The sequence below is a fragment of the Apus apus genome, chromosome 5 (genome assembly GCF_020740795.1).
Source record: "Apus apus isolate bApuApu2 chromosome 5, bApuApu2.pri.cur, whole genome shotgun sequence".
In the NCBI taxonomy this organism is placed as follows: Eukaryota; Metazoa; Chordata; class Aves; order Apodiformes; family Apodidae; genus Apus; species Apus apus.
In genome coordinates this window covers 63,556,894-63,577,228 of record NC_067286.1, presented here as the reverse complement: position 1 = coordinate 63,577,228, position 20,335 = coordinate 63,556,894, and the positions used below count along the sequence as shown (strand labels likewise).

The 20,335-nt window shown below is 50.2% G+C and overlaps 1 long non-coding RNA gene across 3 annotated transcripts; it reads right to left on the bottom strand.

Annotated features, from left to right (window-relative positions):
• Positions 1-697: 697 nt before the first annotated feature.
• Positions 698-20,174, bottom strand: LOC127385438 (uncharacterized). 3 transcript variants are annotated; one of them, XR_007889676.1, is made up of 4 exons: positions 20,013-20,174; positions 18,952-19,115; positions 16,193-16,316; positions 698-7,488 (listed from the first exon to the last, which is right to left on the bottom strand). It is a non-coding gene; the product is annotated as an uncharacterized LOC127385438 (long non-coding RNA). The 3 variants fall into 3 exon arrangements; XR_007889677.1 differs by lacking the exon at positions 18,952-19,115; XR_007889678.1 differs by lacking the exons at positions 18,952-19,115; positions 20,013-20,174 and adding an exon at positions 16,665-16,858.
• Positions 20,175-20,335: the final 161 nt, after the last annotated feature.

The window sequence follows — 20,335 nt, the reverse complement described above, 5'->3', positions numbered from 1 at the left end:
TCTCCCAGCCAGCTTCCCTGAACCGCTGACATGGGCTGCAGAGTCTTGGCTGTGGCTTCTGATCCAAGGGGATTTAAATACCTCCAAGTGGCACAGAGGTCTGTGTCAGTCCCAGGCTGACTTGGGAACAGCGCCACAGTCCCACAGGCAATGCCAGGCTGGCTTTGCAGCCCTTGCCACACTGGTTGTGTCAGCTCCAGGGAGAGGAGGCAGGTGGCAGGGATGTCCCCAGGACCACGCTCTGTCTCCCCCCTTCCTGCAAAGGAGAACCCACCTCTGCCCTCACCAGCCCCCTCTTGGGGCATGAAATATCTCAAACACAGAAGTGGGGGGAAAATTAAGAGGGTAAAATGTGTATTATTATGGCTAGGAGGAAAATACCAGTGGAGGGAGGAAGGGAAGGAATGACTCATTTATGGCAGATGTCCCTGCACTGCAAGTGCTGCCTGGCTGTGGATAAAAAAAAATCAGGGACTTTTTCAGAGTCCCCCTTATCTAAGTGGTTATAATGGAGCAAAAATGGAAAAGGTTGGTTACATCCCATGGCGGTGAAGAGAGGAGCTACTGCAGATGCATCCAAAAAAGCCTTAGAACTCAAAACATCTGCCCTCTTTGGTGGGAACAAGGGGCTTTCAGGGCACCAAAGCCCACCCATGGTGCCCTTACAGCCCCTTGTCCCCAGTGGCCCATGTCCCAAATGTCCCCACTGGATTTCACAGGTTCATAGGACGGTTTGGGTTGGGTGGGACCTTCAAGATCATCCAGACCCACCCCTCCAGCCATGGACAGGGACACCTCCCACGAGACCAGGTTGCTCCAAGCCCCATCCAACCTGGCCTTGAATTAATTCCCAATTAATGGCTGTAATTATCCACCCTCACATAAATAACCATCTGTGACATGAGACAACCCTACAGTGTCTGTGCAAGGTGCCCTGACTCACAAGAGCAGTAGCAGGAAATAACAGATACTAAAGAAAAACCTTTATCCAAGTAAGGAATGAAGAAGACATTTGCCTTTTAGAGTGATTCCAGAAATAAGAAAATTCTACCCAAGCATCACTGAGTCATTATATTTATAGGAGAAATTACTTTTCATGGGAAAAATTTCAAGCAGCTGCAGGAAACTTTAAAATCCACAGACAAAGAAATATGGCAGAGCCCCCAGTGGTGCTGGAGCCAGGCTGGAGCAATGGGTGGAAATTCAGAGCCTGGTCAATATGCCTGAGGATTTTATAAGTGAAGGGATGCTCTTGGGAAGCAAGATCATGGAGCACCCCACATGGAGGGTGGCTCCTCACCCTGTGTGCATGATAGAGGAGGGTGAGATGGGGAAGCCCAGCTGCCACAGTTCCCTCCAAAACGGTAATTGCAGAAGGAAACCGTTCAACTTCCAAAGGTTTTGAGCAGCAGAAGGTGCTGCTTTCATAGAATCATAGAATGGTTTGGGTTGGGAAGGACCGGAAAGACCATCTAGTTCCAGTCCCCTGCATGGGCAGAGACACCTCCCACTAGACCAGGCTGCTCCAAGCCCCATCCAACCTGCCCTTCAACACTGCCAGGGATGGGGCAGCCACAGCTTCTCTGGGCAACCTGGGCCAGGGTCTCACCTCCCTCACAGCCAAGAATTTCTTCCTAATGTCTAAATCTCCTCTCTTACAGTTTTAATCCATTTAATCCATTATCCCTCATCCCATTCCTCCCTGCCCTTGTCCCAAGCCCCTCCCCAGCTTTCCTGGAGCCCCTTCAGGCACTGGAAGGTGCTCTCAGGTCTCCCTCGAGCCTTCTCTTCTCCAGGCTGAACACCCCAACTCTCCCAGCCTGTCTCCAGAGCAGAGCTGCTCCAGCCCTGGGATCATCTCTGTGGCCTCCTCTGGACTCTCTCCAACAGCTCCATGGCCCTCCTGTGTTGGGGACTCAAGAACTGGACACAGTGAAGTATTTCTTCCTAATGTCTAAATTAAATCATCCCTGGACACAGACAGACCCCCTGAGCAGATGGGGGCTGCCACCTGAGCACCCCAGCAGAGCTGCTGGGTTTTTGCCATCTCATCCACCCCTGGGCATGGGCCTGTTTCTCCCCCAGGTTGTGTGAACCCACTCTATTTCTTCCAACATGTTAACTGTTGGAGCACAGCCATGATGGCCCGTGGCTCCCCATGGCCCTGCAGCCTCCCACACAGGTGGGGTTGGAGCAAAGCCCCTTCCCAAGCCTGCCACAAGGCTCCATGGAGCCCCAGAGCAGCTGGAAACCCAACCCAGTTGCTTGCAAAGCCCCATTGACACCCATCTAGTGGCTTGGATGCTTGAGTGGCAAAGCAGGGGACTCCACACCAGTTGCTTGTGGACAACATGAGCCAGTGCTGGAGAACATGCCAGAAGGATGGAGGAGAACCAGGCAGTGACCACCAACCCTTTCCTTTTTAATGAGACTCTCAGGGAGTCACTGCAAGGAGGACAAGCTGGGAGGTGGGGAAGGGTCGTGCTGGGGAAGGGTCCATGCTCTGGCACCCAGCTCTGCCACCTGTGCTGTTAGAGGGGATGAGCCACCTTGGGAGGCAGCTCAGCCACGCAGGACACACGGGAAGCAGGTTATTAATCCCTTGGTATCCCAGGATAGGTGCATGTCACCCAGTCCTTCCACACACTCCCACCCACAACAACAGGACACACACACATTGTTAAATGCTTATTAAAATTCACTGGGAGCTGCCACTGCAGGAGGCTAAAATAGAGGCTGCTCTTGATGCTGAGCCAAATAATTTGAGTTTTTCATCTCAGTGATCATGTAAACAAACTGTCAGACATCCAGATGCAGGCATGGAGAAATATCCACTGACTGTAACAGTGACAGGGCTTGGCATATATTAATTTACTAATCTGATTGCAGAGGATAAATGAAATGACAGCCTTGGAATTGTATTCCCTGGGCCCGTGTTGTGCTGTATGAAGGTGTGGTGATTTTGCATCTCGGGTCACTGAGCAGATAGTGTCTCAGTGATGAATTGAACCAAAGCCAGATCTACACAGCCCCTTATTTTCAAACCTGTAGGTCTTAAAGTGTGGGGTTATATGTTGGTATCTGCTCCCTGTTGTGGGAAGCAGCTATGCAAGTAAACTCTGAATAAAAAAGTAGTGGATTTGTAGCTCTCCCCTTCAGGTGTAGGCTCATTTTCTGCTGGAAAATGCATATCCTGGGTTTGAAGGCAGAGGCACCAGCTGTGCAGCAGTTTTGATCTGCTGAGCATGGGCCAGGCAATGGTCGGAGGTTCTGCAGGGCCCAGTGAGGGGAGAACATCCCCCCTGAGGAGCCTGGTGGAGAGTTTATCCCATCCCCAGGAAATCTGATACAGTGATTCATTAACTGCCCTTAAAAATGTGCATCTGATTTCCAGCAGGAATTGTTCAGACTTGTGCTTGTAGCCATTGGATATAATCATGCACTGTTTACATTAGATCAAAGAGGTATCCAACACATCCCTCTTCCCTCTGGGAATGGCAGAGTGGGATTGAATTGCTTCTGCCTTGTTTGATGGCCTGTGGATGAAACTTTCTGTTTTCCTCTGAATTTTCCAGCAGTTCTCTTCTAGGAGCCCCGTTTGGAAGATCTCAACTGCCAAACACCACCAAAGGGGGCGACAAGACCAGAGAAATGGCTGTGCTGTTCAACCCATGGTCCACGTATCATAGAATCATTTTGGTTGGAAAAGACCTTTAAGATCAACAAGTCCAACCATTAACCCAGCACTGCCACTAGCCCATGTCCCTCAGCACCACATCTACACACCTTTGAAATCCCTCCAGGGATGGGGACTCCATCCCTGCCCTGGGCAGCCTGGGCCAGGGCCTGGTAACACTTTTGGGGAAGAAATTGTTCCTAATATCTAACTTGAACCTCCCCTGGCACAACTTAAAGCTGTTTCCTCTTGTGCTGTCACTTGTTACTTGTCTCCAGCTATGGCCTTAGGAGGTTGCTGTCACAGCAGGTGATGTGATTTATATGATATATACCCCAGGTATTTCCCCAGCACCTGCGTGTTTCCTCACCTGTGTATGTCTGATTGCAGAGTCTCAAGAAGTTTCCCTTCCAAGAAAATGTCCTGTCTCCCTTACTTTTGGCTGTCCCACAGGGCTTTGGCAAGGATTTTCCCAGGTTTGCTCCACATTGCACAGAGGCCCTCAAGGTATATTGTGCACGGGCGGGGTCCCGCTCTCAGCCAACTCCTCTCCTAATGCAGGCCCTGCACCCATCCTGCTGTGACCCAGGCATGCTGCTCCAGCAGTGGCTTCAAGCCCAGATTTCTTCAAAGCCTTCTCCTGGCATCCATGCACTGTCCCTTGGCAGCTTGAATCCAGCCCCAGTTCCCCACCCCATCTGTCTCGTGGTGGGGAGGCAGGCAGCTCTGTGGGAGGGAACGCGGGAGAGCCTGCAGTGGCACATGGGGCAGGTGGAGGGGACAGGGACTGGACATCCACAGGTCCCTGCAGCTCCAGTGATGGGCACACAGCTCTGTGTCTCCAAGTTGCTCCTGCCCAGTGCTGTAGCTGGGCTTTGGCAGCCCTGAACAATGTCTAAAACACTAAAGTCTCCCAGGCAGGGCTTTCCCAGGGCTGGCCCTGCTTCCCCCGGCAGGAGCTCTGCTGCTGCTTTCACAGGAGAAGCCCTGGCTCTGCACCAGCTCCACAGGGACACGGTCCTTCCCAGCACTGGGTTGGAGATGAAATAAACCGTCTGTCTCCTCGGGCGCCACAGGATTTGTGAAGCTCCTGCCACTGCCAGCTGGCCCTGCTGGGTTCTGCTCTGCCCGCTGGCCTTGGGCCATGGGGACACACGGGGACTCCCCGGCAGGGCAAGGCGTCCTGGAGCTGGGATGGGAACATGGCTGTGCCAGCACAGAGCTCCCTGCTGCCCTCCTGGGAACTGGGATGGGCTCTGGAAGGGAAAGGGGCTCAGGCAGGCATGAGGGCTCTGCAAGGGATGAGGGAAGCAGCTTAGCCTGGGCACAACAGGATGGCTCCAGGGTGTGGAGCAGAGCCCAGCATCCCCACTGCCTCCTCTCCAAGCAGGGCCAAAACGTCTGGGCTGTGGGCAAGGGGTGTCAGTGGGCAGCTCTGAGCTGATCCTCTCCTGGCTGTGCCCCAGCAGCAGGGACCTGAGGAGCTGGCAGCAGCTTGTGGACCATTGTGTTCAGTAGCCACCACGGAGCCCATCTTTCTAATCCCTTCTTGGACTCAGGTATGTGTCTGCCCTCAGCTGCACCCTGCATGAGTGTCAGCGAGGTCCCTGGGCCAGCCTGGTTCCACGTGAGTCCTGAGGGGCTCAGGAGGGCAGAGACAAGTGTTCCCACAGGGATGGTGAGACTGCAGAAGCACCTCACTCCATCTCACTGCCTCTAGCAGTCTGTGTTGGCTGAACACGTTGCCCCTTTTGGCAAATGGCAGCAGCACCCAGGGAGCAGAGCCTTGGTGTGGCTCCTGATCTGTGTCCTCCATCAGCTGCGCCACTGATCCCGATGAATTCTCACGGAAAGAATCGAGGTGTAAAGGCAAACAGATGTCTCAGTTGTTTGTACCTTTCACAGATGATTCATAGCACTAATTTAGATTTGGTTGATTTACTCTGTTCCCAATCCAGCCAGGCATCTTGGTCCCAAAGAGTGTTTTGGCTTCTGTTCCCAGTTGTACATCCCTGTTTGGCCCAGCAGCACAGCTAAGGGAGGCCTGGGTCCTGAGACTTGCTGAAAGGATTTTGGTCACAGCCAGCCTGAAAAGCAACCTCAGAATTGCAGCTGCATTTTTCATTTCACTTGGGCTTTTTTGGTTTTATTCTGTGAGTTTTTTTATAGTGTGACATTTTCCTGTGTGACTAAAGAACCTTAAAAGCAAAGGAGGGAGGAGATGGCACAGACAGAGATGTGCTGTTGATTGAACCACAATGACAAAGCCCTGCTCAGGCTCCAGCTTGAATTATGGGTGTTCCCAGAGCACCCTGAAATTGCCTTCACCTCTTTTCCCTTGATGGCACCAGGTCAGCCCACATCTCCAAAGCCAACCAGCTCCATGGAAACCCCAGAGAGGAGCCCAGGCCTGATCCCACCTCTGCTGCTGACACACATCTGTGGTGCACACCCTTCCCCTGCTTCTTCTGTGTTTCATCCTTGGAGACCTCTGTGTTCCCAGTGCTGGACATGGCAGCTTTTCAGCCATGGACTGGGAAGTGCCTGTGGTTCAGCCTGGGCAGGGAGGGCACGTCATGCCCAGGAATGCCACCACAGCTGAGATACGCTCCTGAAAGTCCTCTGGCCACTGCACGAATCACTTTACAGCCTCTGCCCTGCACATTTTTTGGGGCAGAGCCATAAGCATTTGGAGCCACGGGGCCACCTCGACCTCACACACACTGGCCCTTGCTGTTCTGCCCAGGGAAGTGCCTCTGCTTTGCTCCCTTGGCAGAGATATGTAAATGTGTCCATCAGCCAGGGCTGCTGCTCACCAGCATTGTCTCCTCTTCAAAAGCACAAGGACAATCAGCATAATGACTTCATTTACAGTGGAAATCCAATTACTGCAGGGAAGCATTTCATTAGGGTGGATTTTCTCTGTGCTGCCACATGTAGGGAACTTGCCAGCTGAAAAATGGGCTGGCTGCTGCTGGTGCCAGCTCAGAGGACCAGATCTGTGTGTTTGGGTCTGTGTGGTGGTGACAAGGTGTGCAAAGCAGGGTGTCACACCTGAGCCCTGGGCTCTGCTCTCTGTGACTTGTGTGTTCCCACAGCTTTGTCCCCACTGTCTCTTCTTCCCTTCTCCTTCCTGTTGTCTCCAGCCACAATCCAACAGGCCCTGCCTGCCTCCAGCCACTTCTGTCTGGGCTCACAGGGATCTTGTGTTCCAATGCCACCTCCAAGCCCTGCAAGGGAGATGACAGGAGGCCCTACAGGAAGCACAGCAGCTCGGCCCAGAAACCCTTTGAACTACATCCCCACCATCCTGGGGACATGATTCACCCCTCTGCAGCAGCCCCACCAGAGGAGAGGCAGACTTCCTGCCAACAGTGCCTTTCCTTTCCATCCCAGCTCCTTTCCCAGCCCCTGTAAATCCAGCTGGTTAAAGCAAGCCTGGCTGGCCTCTCCAGAGTGAACCTGTGGTGGTTTGGTTCTCTAGTAGAACATCCTTAAACTGTTCTCCTTATTATGCACATGATCTGCTGACAGTTTGCTGCCAGCTCATACCTGGTTTGGACTTGGTGAAATTGTCCTTTTTAAAAAGTTCAGCCTGGAGGTCAGGGATCTGCAGCATGTTCTGCTGAAACACAACAGAGGCTGTAGGAATAAGGCTTGGAAATGATCAAGCCTGACATGACCATCATGGCAGACAGGCAGGGAGAGTCAGAGAGGCTGCTGCAGGAGACAGGGTCATGAGTGGCATGAGACAGGTCTGTGCAGGAGGTGCTTCCAGGAGATGTGGGATTCATGGGACTGCAGCTCAGGCACTGGAAGGGAAGGCAGTTGTGATAAATTTTCCTGAAGAGTGGAGTTCACTTTCTTGGCAATGACAGATCTCTTCCCTGCTATTGCTGCATTGCCTTCAGTTAACAAGAAACCCAGCATGGTTGGGGTTGGAAGGGACCTCTGGAGATCATCTAGTCCAATCCCCTGCCAAAGCATGCTCACCTGAAGCAGGTGGCACAGGATCTCATCCAGGCAGGTTTGGAATTTCTCCAGAGAAGGAGACCCCACAACCTCTCTGGGCAGCCTGTCCCAGTGCTCTGTGTCCCTCACAGTAATGAAGTTTTTCCTCCTGTTCAGATGGAGCTTCCGGTGTTCCAGTTTGTGCCCATTGCCCCTTGTCCTGTCACTGGGCACCACTGATAAGTCTGACCCCATCCTCTTGACACCTGCTCTATGGATATTTATAAGCATTGAAAAGATTCCCTCTCAATCTGCACTTCTCTGGCCTGAGCAGCCCCAGGTCTCTCAATCCTTCCTCATATTGGAGGAAATCAGTACAGGAGATCAGAGACCTGCACGACAGGAGGGTGTGAGGTGGGGATTGTTCTCTTCTCCCAGTGAACAAGTGACAGAACAAGAAGAAGTGGCCTCAAGTTGTGCCAGGGGAGGTTTAGGTTGGATCTTGGGAAGAATTTCTTCCCCAAAGGGTTGTCAGGCCCTGGCCCAGGCTGCCCAGGGCAGAGGGGGAGTCCCCATCCCTGGAGGGGTTTCCAGGCCCTGTAGATGTGGTGCTGAGGGACATGGGACAGTGGTGGCCTTGGCAGGACTGGGTAAATGGTTGGAACTGGTGATTTGAAAGGTCTTCTCCAACCAAAATAATTCTATGATTCTGTGTTGCTTCCTAGCCCAACCCACACCAGAATAACACAAAAAATGACTCTGTTACTGCTCCCCAGAAGTGCTCAGGAAAATATTTAAGAGTAATAATCACCACCTCCCTGCAGGGTTTCTGATTCAGCCTGTGACATTTAGTGTTACTCAGCATATTCTGGCTGGTTTGTGGTGGCAGTGACAGCTTCTTCACCCTCCCCTGGATATCTTCCCTGATTTAGTAGGCTGAGCTCTTCTAGAGGAGCATCATTTGCTCTACAATATTTTTTTCCTGGCCTGGTGTTACCTTTGCTACCTGCAGGTGAGCAGGTACATGCTGGAGTGGACTCCTAGGAGAGAAGCTTCTCTCCTAAGCCTGGTTTCTTGGTTGGTTTCTCAATGGCATTTTAAGGCAGAGGCAGGCAGGGATCTGTGGGTGAAGGAACATTTTGCATCAGCCCACACAGCAGTCATAGCACCCTCAGTAAGTCGTGCGTGGGCAAGTTGTGCAGGGCTCTGCACAACAGAAATGCAGCTCTGAGTGCCAGAGAGAACAACCTCTGAGGAAAAGAGGGCAGAGCTCTTGTTACAGAATCATTGACTGAAATAGTCCCTGAAAGTGTATTTAAATGACTCTTGTTCTTTTTCTTTTTTTTTCTGTTGCAAAGGGGTGAATAAATCCACACTTTGTTAGTGCAAATAGGTCTCCGTTTGGATTTACAGAGGGCGTGTGAGATCAGCCAGCTCTTGCTCTGCAGTGTAACCCTCTGGCCATCAGTGCTCAACAAGAACAAGGAACAACAAAATGCACCAGTACAGGTTAGGAAGTTGCTAGAAAGCAGCCTTGTGGAGAAGGACCTTGGAGTCCTGGTGGACAAGTTATCCATGGGGCAGCAATGTGCCCTTGTGACAAGAAGGCAGATGGTCTCCTGGGGTGTGTTAAGAAGAATGTGTCCGGCAGGTCGAGGGAGGTTCTCCTCCCCCTCTACTCTGCTCTAATGAGACCACATCTGGAGTATTGTGTCCAGTTCTGGGCTCCCCAGTTCAAGGGGGACAGGGATTTACTAGAGAGAGTCCAATGGAGGCTACAAGGATGATTAAAGGACTGAAACACCTGCCTGATGAGGAAAGGCTGAGAGACCTGGGGCTGTTTCGTCTGGAGAGGAGAAGATTGAGAGGGGATCTAATTAACGTCTATAAATACATGAGGGCTGGGGGTCTAGAAGGCAGGGACAACCTCTTTTCACTTGTGCCCTGTGATAGGATGAGGGGCAATGGATTCAAACTTGAGGACAGGAAGTTTCACCTCAACATGAGGAAGAACTTCTTTCCTGTGAGGGTGACAGAGCCCTGGGACAGGCTGCCCAGAGAGGTTGTGGAGTCTCCTTCTCTGGAGACTTTGAAGACCCGTCTGGATGCATTTCTAAGTGACCTGCCCTAGATTTGGTCCTGCTCTGGCAGGGGGTTTGGACTTGATGATCTCCAGAGGTTCCTCCCAAACCTGACCATTCTGTGATTCTGTGATCCTGTGATCAGCAGAGGGAAGTACAACATTAAAAGAAGACATCCTGGGAGTGACCCAGCACGTCCAACCTTATCCCAGCCTGTCCATCAGAGCTCTCTGCAGCTCAGCTATGTGTGTCCCTGGTGATTGTGTTGGGAGTCCTGTGTCTGGGACTCCAAAAAAACTAAATACTTACAAAAATACAATGATAAGTTTTTAGAAAACTTCTCAAGATGCCTTTTAGAATGAGTGTGACCAGTGCAAACCCACCGTACAAAGGCACTGTCAGCAAGCAAAAATATGATGATAACATATTTCCACAACCAGCAGGAATGACTTTGCTATCACCATGTCCCTCACTGCCCAGTATCCTGGTGGTGGGCTTCTTGGTGTCAGCAGAGGAGGGAGAGACTTGTAGTTCCATGGCCATGGAAGGAGGACAAGTCAGAGAGGGTCTTTGTTGACCAGGTTTGCAATTAGAGACTGACTCTTGCAGACTAAATCTGGGCTTTTTGTTGCCATGAAAAGAAAGTGCAAGTAATAAAGTTCAGAGTGGAATCTAAACTCTTCCAATTTCAGGGAGTTCGGATCTCATCTTAATTTTGGGATCCATGCAAGTTCCTGCCATCCTAATCCCAGCTAGCAGTGGAGTACTCAGGGAAGGACCTTCCAAGGAGAGAAGTGGAGGAGAGGGGGTGTTAAATGCAAAGTTGTGAGGTGCTGTCCATACTCTCATGAGCCTGAATCAGAACCCACCAGTGTCAATGAGAAGATACTTGGCTAGATAAGGGTGGTTCCTTTGGAAAGAAGTTTTTATTCTGTTGCCATCCTACCACCGTGCTTCTCCCTTTCCTGGAATATAGAAAAGTCATATGGAGAAATGTTCCCCTGAATTCAAAGGAGATGACCTTAGAAGTGCTGTCTCCCTTGCTAGACTCACCAGGGTCAGGAGTCTTGTTTTTTGCCTCATTAGATGCTCTGGCTGCTATTTCTCTGCCTCTCTGCTTGATTCTTTGATGATAAGCACTGCTTTTGAGGTGCCTTCTTTAAAGAAAAAAATACCAACTCAATTTAAAACTCTTTTTACAATTAACTGCCAACAGCCAGCCAGCACCATCTCCTGCTGGCAGCAGCAATGTGTCTTGCTTTTCCAGGTGCTGCAATGCTGTTTGTGGCACTGCCTGCCACTGTGTGGTTTGATCTCAATAGTGGGGACATTTGGCATCAATACCCACACAGAGCAGGCTAAAGTTTTCTTTTTTAAAAGAAAAAGGGATGTAAAGACAAAGAGGACTGGTGTGATCCCTCATGAAGAATACCTGGGGGTATGCAGAAAATCTCCCCCTCTCCCCATGGCCCTTCTGACCTCAATATCCAGGAGGATAATCTAATCTAAGATGATCTAATAATCCAACATAATCTTCTGAAGTGTCAAGAGCTGCATCTCACCAGCATTATCTGATAGCAGGGAAGTGCTGAGCCTGTTACTGATTATTATGCTGTTTCTCTGAAAGAATTATTTTTGGCTTCAAAAGCAAAATGCCTTCCTTGCCAGCTATCCAGGGAAACTTCCAGCCTCAGAGACTGCAGTGAAAATGCAGGTTGGATCCTCACAGCCTGGCTTGGACTGGTCTGCTCTGCTGCACAGGCTGGTGAAGTGGAGCAGGTCCATCTGCAGAACTGGACACAGCAAACACTTTCTGGTTCTTGCTGCCTGGTTCCAGCTTCTCACATTCCATAGGCTTCATTTCCCATGGTGACAGGGAAAATGTATGCTGTACTGACATCCTCCCTGCCTCATGGATTTCTTACAGATAGAAACTGGACCTGGACTGCAATGTTTTCACTGACTGAGGGTGATTAGTTAAATCTGGCCTGTGTTCTGCCTTGCCTGAACGAGCCCTGTGCATGTAGAGTCTGCCAGAGCCTCTAAGTCAGCACAAGGCCACCTGCACACGGCTTCCTCTTCCAAAAGTGACATTTTACAAGAAAATTGTTTTAATAGAATTTTCTCTTGTGTGTCTTCGGACACCCTTAGGCAGGCTGCTGTGCTGGCCTCAGGGCAGCAGGTTTCTTGTCACTTAAATACAGCGTATGGGTTTCAATCAGCACAACATTCGCTGTCTCCTGGAACCAAGAGCAACTCTCAGATTGGTGCAAAGTGGTTAAAGCCTAAAGGTCAGTAGAGATTTACATCCATATCAGCCTGGAGTAAATAAATACCTGGAGGGCAGGAGATGGTCACTTGCTGACTGGCTCTGCAGCTGAGTGTGCAAGATCATACTTGGCCCAGCTGTCCCTTTGCAGACCTCAAATCCTGGGGTCAGTTCTGGGCCCCTCACCACAAGAAGGACACGGAGGAGCTGGAACGTGTCCAGAGAAGAGCAAGGGAGCTGGGGAAGGGGCTGGAGCACAAGTGTGAGGAGGAGCAGCTGAGGGAGCTGGGGGTGTCCAGCCTGGAGACAAGGAGGTTGAGGGGAGACCTGCTGGCTCTGCAGCTGCCTGAGAGGAGGTTGGAGCCAGGGGGGTTGATCTCTGCTCCCAAGGAACGGGAGGAAACGGCCTCAAGTTGTGCCAGGGAAGGTTCAGAATGGATATTAGAACAAACCTCTTCACTGAAAGAGTAATTAAACACTGGTCCAGGGTGCCCAGGGCAGTGGTTGAATCACCATCCCTGGACATGTTTAAAAGCCATGTAGATGTGGTGCTGATGGATACAGTTTAAGCCCTGTACTTAGCAGAGTTAGGTTAATGGTTGCTAGAGTTGGGTCATAGTTGGACTTAATGATCTTAAAGGTCTTTCCCAACCAGATGATTCCATGATTCTGTGATTTGCTCTGTCCTCTTTGGTTTGTGGATCTTTTGCAGCACAATACTGTCAGCAGAGGAAGCAGCAGCACTTGCATTTCTGGATGAAATTTCCCTTGCAAACCCCTGCTTTCAGTCTCTTCTCATTTTCCCCAGCTGAAATCTCACCCAGTGATGGATTCCAGGCCACTTAGCTGCCTTGGAACAGATCTTCTGGAAGGTTGCTGCTAAAATCAGTTCAGCAGCCTGAGAGTAGGGAAAACAGGAGGCCTGCCTCACCCAGCACTAATCCTCACCCATGTTTCTCTGAGGTTATCTATCTCATTCTTCCCTGATTTGGATCAGAAATGGGAAATGTGGTACTTCAGGCACCCTTGCCTGGGGATGTGCCTTTCCCTTGTCCTGTCAAAGCTGCCCAAACTGGCTTCACGATGCTCTTCTGAAAACAGGTGTGATGGTGGGAGAAGCAGGAGCTAATCCAGCAGCACAGCACAGCCCTGGGGTCTGAATGGTCTGAACATGAATTGGTTTTGATGAGGAAGGTGGCTTTCCTCACTGTACCTCCAATTGGGGACAGAAATGCTATTTGTTTGTGAAGAACTGAAACAACAGTGTGATAGAGCAGCCCCTGAGGAAAGGAGTCATCCTGTGTCAGTGCAGGGGAAGGAGGTCAGTGGGACACAGAGCGGGTTTTTAGACACAGGAGCCTTGAATTCCCATGGTAGGGGAATCCCTGCTGTACACAGAGTAGGGCAGAGGTCTGGAAGAAAATAATAGAACCATAGGGGTTGGAAGGGACCTCTGAAGATCATCAAGTTCAACCACACTGTTGCAGCAGGGACACCTATGGCAGATCACACAGGAATGCATCCAGATGGGTCTTGAAAGTCTCCAGAGAAGGAGACTCCACAACCTCTCTGGGCAGCCTGTCCCAGGGCTCTGTCACCCTAAGAGTAAAATGAGGACATTGTTTTCTTACTTGTTATTTCTGGGAGGCTGCTCACAACAGAAGTCTGCTCTGAGATGTGCTGTACTAATGCAGGACAAAAACCTTGCCTCAGAGAACCTATGATGGGGTGGGGTCAGGTTGCTGGAGAAAGAAGAGGGCTTGGAGAGAGGAGAGCAGAAGGACAGCTACTGGCACTTGGCCAGTTTATCAGCAGCTCTTCTTTCAAACATAGAAATAGAAGAAACAGTTTTGAGGAGGTCTGGGGAGTCCTGGGTGGTAGAAAGTCAGCAGAAGGATTTGTGCAGGAGAAGCAGAGAGCAGCTCAGCTCACCAGCCAGTGTGCCCTGGTCTGCTAGAGCTCACTGGGCTCCACTGACAGGACAGGAGCTTTTACATTTCTCCCCTGATGTGTGCCCCAATCCCAAACCAGATCCCACCTGGAAGCCCCCACTGATGTCCCCAGTCCAAAGAGGCAATGCAGAAGAGGAAGAAGAAGCAAAGCAGAAGGGGAAGATGAAGGAAACCAGGGTTGCAAGGTGACCTTGGAAGAGAAGAGAGGGGTCAATCCTGGAGGGAGCAGACAGACACTTAATACCAATAAAAGGGACTAAAACCATTTTAGAATAGTGCACGAAAGAGTTAAAGCAAATAAATAAACATGAGAGACAATATTAATTGTGTGAAACACAATCTGTTTGACTTTTGGTTTACGAAGATCTCTCCACTTTTGTTCCCATGGTAACTGTTGCGCAAAACCACTTTCCCTCATCATCTCCACAGAGTTTAAAGCAATTCTGTAACCCAATCAAATGCAGAGGAGAGAATTTGGTTTTGCATTGAGAAAACTGCTACCTAATGAGCAAACAGTGACTGGGAGAGGCCATGTTTACAATTATGACCCTAGAGAGATACTTAATTAGTGACTAATTAGCAATTACTGGTGTTTCTTAGCTCACAGAGGAAAGGCTGATGAGGAGTGGTTGTGAGAAGGGCTGATGTGGTCCTGAGGTGTTCCAAGCAGTTTTCCAAAGGGGGAGCAGCAAGCCTTGCTGCACATAGCATTCCCATTCCAGGCACAGGCTGCGTAACGGCAGAACTTGAGACTGGGAAACTCTTTGCTCACACCTGAAGCTCTCAAGAACACAACCCACTCCCACAGAGTCTTCTGGACCCTGGGGGCCTGTGCTGGGGCAGCTCAGAGGTCCTGGGGAGCAGGATTAGGCTGTTGGATGGGAATGTGTTTTCCAACAGGGCTTCTCTGAGCACAGTCCCCTGTGGAGGACAAGGGGAAGTGTAGGTTCCTGAACCTGGGGAACAAGAACCCCATGGAGCAATATATAGGTGAGGGGTGGATCTGCTGGAGAGCAGTTCTGAGGAGAAGGATCTGGGAGTTCTGGTAGATAGGAAACGATCCATGAGCCAGCCATGTGCCCTTGTGGCCAAGAGGGCAAATGGAATCCTGGGGTGCATAAAGAAGAGTGTGGCCAGTAGGTCAAGGGAGGTTATTTTTCCCCTCTGCTCTGCCCTGGTGAGGCCACATCTGGAGAACTGGGTCCAGTTCTGGGCTCCCCAGTTCAAGAGAGTCAGGGAACTGCTGGAGAGAGTCCAGGGGAGGGTGACAAAGATGACTGGGGGTTGGAGCATCTCCCTGATGAGGAAAAACTGAGAGAGCTGAGACTGTTCAGCCTGGAGAAGAGAAGGCTGAGGAGAGACCTTATTAATGCCTGGAAGTGTCTCAGGGTGGGTGCAGGGAGGATGGAGCCAGACCCTGCTCAGTAGTTCCCAGAGACAGGACGAGGGGCAATGGGCACAGGCTGGAACATGGGAAGTACCACTGAAATATGAGGAGAAACTTCTTTAGTGTGAGGGTGACAGAGCCCTGGGACAGGCTGCCCAGGGAGGGTGTGGAGTCCCCTTCTCTGGAGATATTCCAGACCCACCTGGATGCAGCCCTGTGGAATGTGCTCGAGGGGATCCTGCTTTAGCAGGGGGGTTGGACTGGATGATCTCTGGAGGCCCCTTCCAACTCTGACAAATCTGTGATTCTGCTAATCTTTCCCAACTGCTCCCAGAAGCAAAGCCATGCTCACAGCCACCAAGCCCAATGTGGCTTCTGGAAAGTCAGTGACACCCTCTGTGGGCTTCAGTTTAAGCAGGTAGGGTTGATTGATTTTTCCTGATATGGAAGATGTTTCCGTAGGAGGAAGCATTGACGCATGGACCGTCTCCCTGGAATGAAATCCAGAGCTACAGAAAAGTAATTAGCTCTTGACTTTAATTCTTCTAATGCTGAAGCCCAGAAAACTCTTCTAAGTGGAATTCTAAATGCCAGCTTTCCCAAAAGGCCACAGCCAGCCAAAATAAATGAGGCAGGATCAGTTTTTCTTCCTACAGCAATACAAAACATGGCCTGGCTGGGATGTTCAGGGTCAGCCTGATTTCACCTTGAGCTTTAGGACAATGACTTCATGTCTCCTGCCTCATATGATTACAGGCAGGAAAGCTCCCTTCATAATCCCTTAGCATTTCATAAATGCAGGCTCTGTAAATAAGGTCAGGGCTTGGGTGCTGTACCTCATCCAGGGACTGCAAAACCTGGTTTGGAAATAATTACCTGGCCAGCACTCTGTTGTCTCCAAGAGGTCCTCCAAAAGGTCAGCCTTGGGCAGGCAGCCTCTGCTCCTGCTTCTCATTCCTCTGGTTTGTTGTTCAGCTCATCAGCAGGACAGGTAAAGGTACTTAAAAAAAAACCCAAACAACAAAACATAGGTAAAATCAGAGGAGAAAATGAGGAGAAATAAAAGCTGATTTAATTTGTTCACATTTCAAATCTAGAGGAATTCATGTTCTGCAAATAGAGGAAAAAAAGTGGGTGGATTTGTGTGGATTTTTAAAAAATGTTTTTGACCACTTGCAGAACTGGCTGAATTTGGAAATTTTGTTCTTCTCTGTGGCTTTAACTTTGAGGAAAATGTGGAGACATTTAAGCTATTGGTCTTTTTTTGTTTTTGTTTTTGTTTTTAACTCCTCTTTTCAGCTCAAAAGCAAATGCAAAGGAAGCAGAGTCTTTCTACTCCCACTCCTACCTGTGTGATCTGATTTTCTGAGGCAGAGATGCCATCAAGAAAGGGATGGTTTCTTGATCTCAAAGGCATTATTTGCTTTATCATCTTTCATCCTGTATCAAAAACAAACAGCTCCGTGGGCAGGAGAACACACCAGCCTTGTTTGCTGGGCTGAACGTCCCCTTGTCTGATGAGTGTTCCTGCTGACTGAAGCTTCCCCCGTGGTTAAGATACTAATAATTTCTTTTTCTTTTGTCAAGCAATAATCTGGGCTTGTGCTCCTGCCTCCTCCTGTCTGTCACTGCTACTCATGTTCTCTAACTGGACAACTCTTTTCATTACAGTTATGAAGAGTTAGATTTTTGTGCCCCAAAACCTTGGTCAAAATGATAAGCAGTTGTGTGCTGGGGGGAGGGGACTGCAGACTGACACCCTAAGCCCCCTTTACCTCAGCTCCTTACACAAACAACCTGTAAAACACGAGGAAGAGCATTCTTGGAGAAGGAAAAAGCCCTCCACATGAACACCTTGAAAGATGGCAGCGTGGCCCTAGCAGGACAGCCAGGTGATTTATAACCAAAGAGGGTTTTCATCGCAACCTCCAGGCACTTCCCCGCTCAGATGCAGCCTCAACTCTGCCGCTGTGTGGCAGCGCTGGAGAAAAAGATGAAAAAAACCCGACACTAACCGGTGAAAAAATCGCCTCACGGATGGAGAGCTCAGCCCACCGGGCAGGATTTTACACAGAGACATTTGCCCCTTCTGACCCCCACCACCAGAACGTGGTCCCACCAGAGCAGATGGGGTTTGGCAGAACCATCTGGGGCTTTCTAGGGAGGTGGACAGTTCTTGGGGTTTGGTGAAAGGAAGGTTGAGGGCAGTTTGGCAGCAGCCTGTGGTGCTGAGGAGAGTGCTCAGCTTTTCGTGTCCTTTCCCCTTTGAGCCGCGGTGCAATTGGGTTGGCTGTAAAGGCAGGACACGTTGCTCTCAGCAGACAAACCTCTTCCCTCCTCACACACTAAGTTTTAACACCTATACAGCACCTCCAGCAGGACCATGTGTTCTGTAAGTGGACAAACTCTGCCTTAAGAACAGTAAGGACCTAAAGTAAAACTTCTTTAATGTGTGTTGGCCCACCATTTAATTCCTGCCACCTGCACAGGGCAAGAGCCATGCCTCAAAGCCTGAGAATCCCTCTTGGGCTTCAGGACTAAGGAGAGGAGGGCAGTGCCAGCATGGTCTCAGAGACACCTAAAGTTGGTCAAGACCAGAGTCACAAGGCTCTGAGCCTGGTGAATATACAAGTATCTGGTGTTGCTCTCATGAAGTAGCATCAAACCTCTAAAGAAACAGGAGGGTAAGAAGATTGGGCTGTGGTGACTAAAGAATTAAGCCAGTGCTGTCCCTCCACCCTCTGCACATTTCTGAAAGTAGAGTCATAAAGTAAGTCATAAAGCAAGATTTTTTTTTTTCTAAATCTCATGTCAACAGTAACAGGGCAGGCACAAAGGGAGGGAAAAGGCATTGCTCAGAGTGGTAGTAGATGTCCCATCACTGGAAACATTCCAGGTCAGGCTGAATGGAGCTCTGAGCAAGCTGATCTATCTGGAGATTTTCCTGCTCACTGCAGGGGGTTTGGACTAGATGGTCTTTAAAGGTCCTTTCCAACCCAAACTAATCTGTGATTCTGTGATCATTTCTGAAGGTCACTCAGAGCCATCTTGTGTTGGCTTGGTAGTTAAATCTCTTTGTTCTACTGTGAACCTTGGAAGATGTGGCAGACATCTCCATTCAGCTGGGGAGGGCTGAGCTGAACAGGCTGGAGGAAGAATGCAGGAAAGACACAGCCAAGACTTCCTTGTTCTCAAATGCCTCCAAACTTTACAAAGAAACAAGACAATGTCAATGTAATGATAATGGAGATAAAAAGTAATTCACAGCAGTCATTACCCTTAAAATGATTACTGGAACTGAGCGAAGGAGAAATGAAGTCATACTTTTCAGGGTCTTTCAAGCTGTTTCCATAGGGGGCTTGGTGTGCCTTTGAAGCTGCTCTTTATTTGCAGTGAATGCCTGCCAGCTTCTTTCTCCTTGAGCCTGGGAGCATTAAATGGCAAAATAATTTATCCAGCCTCCCAGTTCCACATGTGCCCTTCCAGGTGGGACTCCTCCCAGAAGAGCTCTCCTGTGGTGTTGCAATTGCTTCTGTTGTTGCCTGTATGCCATGGTGGTGAACTGCACATGGATTACATCAAATTTGTCCTCCCTGCAGTCATCCATTGGGACAAATAAAGGAACACTGACTTACCCTCTTACCCAAAGTGAATAAAAGGTGGGATCCTGCTTCTAGCCACTTTCCCCAGGATGTAGATCAAGGCAAGTAGTCAACCAACCTCTGCTCCACATGGTAACACTGTGTTTATGAACTTCCTCTGCAACACATCTTAAATTATCAGGCTGTGTCCTGCTACCCTGAGGAAGCAAAGACAGCTCTTCACATCTCATCTCATCACTGATGCAGGCTGGAGGTATTCTTGGATGATCCAGAACAAATTTCAAAAATCCAATTGTGACTAAACCAGAACAGCAGCAAGAGGGCTGCGAGCAGTGATTTATTACTGAACCCTGAATCAATGAATAAGAAGCTTCATCGAGTCTATAGTAATGCCTTAGTGCCCTTCTACAGAAAGGAACACACACATTGTACTATAGAAAAGCTGCCAAAATTGAAAAGAGAGACAAACCTAAATGCTCTTTATTCTTCTTCCTGCACTGCTCTAGTGGCTGCTCCACCTGCCAAGGCCCTGAATGCTGGGATGTGAAATCATGGTAGTGGCCCCTTTGAAAGATGCAGGGAAGGAAACGATCCAGGCAGAAAAATAAAAGGTGACATCGCTGTAATAGCTGCTGACCAAGAGCTGTAGAGAGCTTGTAGCAGAGAAATCATCTGCACGTGGAAAAAAAATAATGTTCCATCTCTTGAAAAGCCTGAGGTAAACTGCCTGCAGTGGAATGATGTGGGATTTGTCTGCTTGTTAGCAGTGACCTGCACTGTTATCAGTGACAGAGCCCTGGGACAGGCTGCCCAGAGAGGCTGTGGAGTCTCCTTCACTGGAGACATTCAAACCCCACCTGGACACGTTCCTGTGGGATCTGCTCTGGGTGACCCTGCTCTGGCAGGGGGGTTGGGCTGGGTGATCTTCCCAGGTCCCTTCCAACCCCTGGGATTCTGTGATTCTGTGACCTTTTTCCAGACTTTCGCTGCAGAACCAAGTACTCAAGTCCCAAGTTACTTTCTGCCAGGTGTCACCGAAGACACGGGGGGGGGGGAGCGAGGGGAATCTGACCTCACACAGGAAGTTCCCTCACCTCACCGCGGGCCGCAGTGCGCCCAGAGCTCCCTCCCAGGCGGGACACGCAGGGGAAGAACACACCGGCAGGATTTGCTGCGACTGGCCTATCTCCTGCACAGCTCCTTGCCGCGGGGGCCGGGGCCAGAACCACGCACGGAGGGTCTCCCGGTGCAGACCCCGGCCCAGGCCGGGCCCAGCCCGCCCGCCCCTCACGCCCCCTGAGGAACCGCGCCGGGGGGCGGAGCCTCCTCAGGCGCCGCAGGAACCGGCGCCTCCCATTGGTCCAGCGCCCGCACAGCTGGACACCCCATAGGCTGTCGCGCCCCTTGAGCCCGCCCC